Below are 4,424 nucleotides of genomic sequence, written 5' to 3' on the forward strand. Positions count from 1 at the left end.
GATCAATTTAGCTCCATTTTGCCATGAAAATGCAAGGTTTGCACTCCTCTCCTACCAAGGGAACAAAACCTCAAGGAATACGCAAAACAAAGGACTAAAGATAGTAAATGACCCAATTATGCACTAAAAAGCATAGGAACGAGGCTAACTCGGGGACTAAATATGCTCAAATATTGGTCACATCAAATATCCCCAAACCGAACCTTTGCTCGTCCCGAGTAAAGAGGTGACAAAACTAGGACCCTTATTTAAACTAACCTACTAATATAACCGATATGAGACAATTAGTGGGTCTCACTCCACCCCTTCAACTCACAAAAAGACAACCATGAGGTAGGATGCCTTCTTGCAAGGCAAGGTGGGGCTTGCCAAAATGGCGACGCATCCAAGCATTAAAGCACACAAAATCAAGTAATGGATGCATCTACAAAAGAATAGCCACTTTTCTCATCTAAGTGGTGGAAATTATCTAAAGGGGAAGCAATTCAAGGGTACACACTCCTTTATAGATATGGTTTCTTCAAACTACTAAGCCTAGAAGAATACCAATAAATCACCTCTAAGTTGTGTCAAGCTAGGGTACCTTTGTCCTCAATCGTTAAATGCTTTCGTCAAGAGTAGACTCCCTATGGTATTAGAAACACTGGAGGATCGTGGAATTCCCCTTCTTGCCTAGACAAGAAGAAGGGTCGTCCCCTCTCTACCATGCACAAAAGTGGACTCGATGGAAAAAGGATCAATAGTATTTGAGTTTCATTTGGGAGTTTGCTTTCTTGTTGTTTTTCCCCCCAATTTGTGGCATTTGACATTTTGAGAACAATTTCTTTTTTTGCCATTTCTTTTGATGTTTGGCATTTCAATACTTGACAATTTCAACTTTTCTTTGCATTTCTTTTTGAACATTTTCAAAGTCACCCCATTTATAGTGAGGGTTTTGGGGTTTTGGGTAGTGTTTGTGTTTTGAAATAATGAAAATGAATGGGAAAGGATGGTTTTAAAAGACCCGTTGGTTTTTTAATTGCAGAGGGAGACGAGCGGCTTCAGTATCGGGACGCTCGGATTCCTCAACTTTTGGGTTCAGAAAAAAGACGCATGGGACGAGCGGATTCCTCAGCTGAGACGAGCGTCTTTGGCTTAGGACGCTCGGATTCCTTTCCAATGAAAAATCCCAAATTTTAGCAATAAAAAGACGAGCGTCTTTCCTCTTGGCAACCGTCCTGACTGAGACGAGCGGATTCCTCGCTGGGACGCTCGGATTCACAGTCAGACCCAAAAATATTTTTTACAGCTTCATAAGACGAGCGTCTTATGCCTTGGACGCTCGGGTTCTTCATAAGACGAGCGTCTTATCCGTCGGGCCACTCAGATTCTTCCTCGACCACACGGATTTAGGTCCATCCGTGGGTGCTTCTAACCCGTGTCACTTCATTCTTCAATTCTTGTATTCTTCATTGTAGGGGCACTACAAAGGCATGAATAGCCTAGGCAATTGCTATCCCCACACTAAGGGAAAGCACTACACATCAATAAACTCATAAGTCCCTCCCTCACTTCTCTCAAAATGATGAAAATCTTGATCAAGGCATAAAAATGTAAATCCAAAAATGACAAAAATGCAATACAATAATTGAAATGCGTGTTAGGGAGTTAGAATATTTACAAATGATTGTTTAGGGAGGACTCTACCAAACTCTCATTCAATGTGAGATGTCAAGGGGGCATGTTCAAGGTGTTGTTGATGTTACTCAACACCTTGAAGAAGTAATCAAAAGCTTGTTCATTGTCATGATAAAGGTCCTCAATAGACCTTTGCACTTGTTGTTCTCAATGATGGTCTTGGGTCATAGCATTACCAATATAGGGATTGAATATCCCCTCAAACTCATCATCCCAAAAACCGCATACTTCGTCTACTTGATCACTAAAAATGTCTTGAGTTGATGAAGACAACTCTCCTTCTTTCTTGTCTTGGCCAATGAGGCCTTCTTCTTCTCTTGTCATGGGTGAGCTTTTCAAGCTCTCAATATTGCAATTTCCTTGCTCTTTTGATGGAGCATCATCCACTTTCTATTTCCATTGAAATTCCAACTTCTTCCTATCATCTTTCCGGCTATAGTGATCAACCATAAAACATGGCTCATGCAATCGGGGAGCTCTCATAGTCTTGTCAAGATTGAAAGTGATGGTTTCGTCTCCCACTTCAAGGGTGAGTTCTCCATGCTTTACATCGATCACCGCTCCCGCGGTGTGCAAGAAAGGTCTTCCTAAAATAATAGGAATGTTGAAGTCTTCTTCCATGTAAACAATAATGAAATCCACCGGGATGAAGAATTTTCCAATTCTTACGGGAACATCTTCCCATACCCCTAAAGGTGTCTTTGTTGATCTATCCGTCATTTGAAGCGTGATGTTGGTGCATTTGAGTTCTCCCATTCCTAGCCTCTTGCTTACCGAATATGGCATGACACTCACACTTGCCCCAAGGTCACATAGAGCTTAGTTGATTGTAGTTTCACCAATAGTGCATGGAATGGAGAAACTTCCCGGATCCTTGAGCTTTGGAGGTGAACTTCCTTGAAGAATAGCACTAATTACTTTAGTAAAAGTAATAGTCTCAAGCTTCCGGATTGATTTCTTCTTTGTAAGGATATCTTTCATATACTTTGCACAGGCCGGGACGTGATTGATCAATTCCGTAAATGGAATTGAGACTTCTAAATTCTTAACAATCTCCATGAATTTTCCGAGTTGGTCATCAAAATTAGGCTTAGCTTGATGACTCGGGAATGGAAGTCTAATCACAATAGGCTCCTTTTCTTTGGCCTTCTCTTCATCCTTCTTTGAAATTTCTTAAATGGTGGGTTCTTCTTCTTTAGAGTTTTCAACAACTCTTTCCTTGTCACTAGCATTTACAACATCTTCATCAACGGGTTTCTTCGGCCCTTCAAAACCTTGTACCACTCCTCAAATGGATGGCACTCACCGATTATTGTCTTGGGGGATTACCTTGAGGTGGTAACTGCCCCTTTTGTCTTTGTGAACTTGAAGATGCTAATTGAGACATATGGGTCTCCAACATCTTTGTGTGAGCTATTATGATATTAATGGTGATGTCTTTTGCTTGGCTATCCTTTTGCATTTGAGTGAAAAACTCTTGTTGGTTCTTTTGCATTTGGAGAACCACTTTTTGAACATCAAAACTTTGGTCATTTGATTGAGTGTATGGAGTTTTATTTTGGAAACCTTGGTTTTGGTTGTAAAAGGGTCTTTGATTTTGGTTTCTCATTGGAGGTGGGGTGTATGTTGGTTGAGGGTTTTGAACATTTTGGCTTTTGTATGAGAGATTTGCTTGGAATTTGGTGTTTTTATTGTAATAGGGTGAATAAGGGGTACCACTCTTGTATGCTTGAAAAGCATTCACCTGCTCACTTGTTCCCCTACATTCACTTTGGTCATGTCCCAAAGTTCCACAATTCTCACATATTCCACTTGGAATTGATGAAGATGCCACCATGGCATTAACATGTTGCTTTGGTGATTTTGAGGCTTCTTCAAGTTTAGTCATAGCCTTCTCAAACTTCAAATTAATGGTATCAATATGAGCACTAAGTTGAGCACCCAATTGATTAATAGAGTCCACTTCATGCTTTCCTCCTCTAGTAGTAGTAGCCTCGAGGTCTATTATATTGTGAGTTACGGACCGCCATTTCCTCAATCTTGTTCCATGTTTGATTATCGTCAACTTTGGCGAACATAACATTTGATCCCATGTTGAGAATGTTTCGGGAGTCTTCATGAAGACCATTCCAAAATTGTTGTACCAAGAACCACTCGCCAAGTCCCTGATGAGGACATGAGCGACAAGTTCCTTTGAATCACTCACAAGCTTCATACAAAGATTCTTCGTCCCTTTGTTTAAAACCCGTGATTTGGGCTCTTAGCATGTTAGTCTTTTCCGGAGGGTAGAACTTTTTGTAGAAAGCAAGAGCCAATTTCTTCCAAGAGTCAATACCAAGAGTAGCCTTATCAAAGCTTTTTAACCATTGTTTCACGGTACCAATCAAAGAAAAAGGAAATAAGACCCATCGAATTTGGTCTTGAGTCACTCCGGTTTGTGAAATCACATCACAATAGTCACAAAAAGTCTCCATATGAGAATGCGGGTTTTCACTAGGCATGCCCCCAAATTGACTTCTTTCGACTAATTGGATAAATGCGGATTTTGCAATGAAATTACCGGTCAAGTGTTGTGGTGTGGGAGTACCTGATGCATGTCTTTTATATGATGTTTTACATCCCATTTTACACGCATTTCAGAGCTCATTCGTGTAGTTTATGCTGCATTTCTCCCTATTTCCGTCTACTTCCGTGTTTTGTACATTATTGCAGAAATGTGAAGAATTCAACGGGAAAATCAAGCTAAA

General features: G+C 40.4%; 1 non-coding gene across 1 annotated transcript; it reads left to right on the forward strand.

Moving 5' to 3' along the window:
* The first annotated feature begins 3,837 nt into the window (after window positions 1-3,837).
* Window positions 3,838-3,944, forward strand: LOC141625045 (small nucleolar RNA R71). The gene has a single exon (XR_012534845.1). It is a non-coding gene; the product is annotated as a small nucleolar RNA R71 (small nucleolar RNA).
* The last annotated feature ends 480 nt before the right edge of the window (window positions 3,945-4,424 follow it).

The sequence above is a fragment of the Silene latifolia genome, chromosome X, assembly GCF_048544455.1.
Source record: "Silene latifolia isolate original U9 population chromosome X, ASM4854445v1, whole genome shotgun sequence".
NCBI lineage: Eukaryota > Viridiplantae > Streptophyta > Magnoliopsida > Caryophyllales > Caryophyllaceae > Silene > Silene latifolia.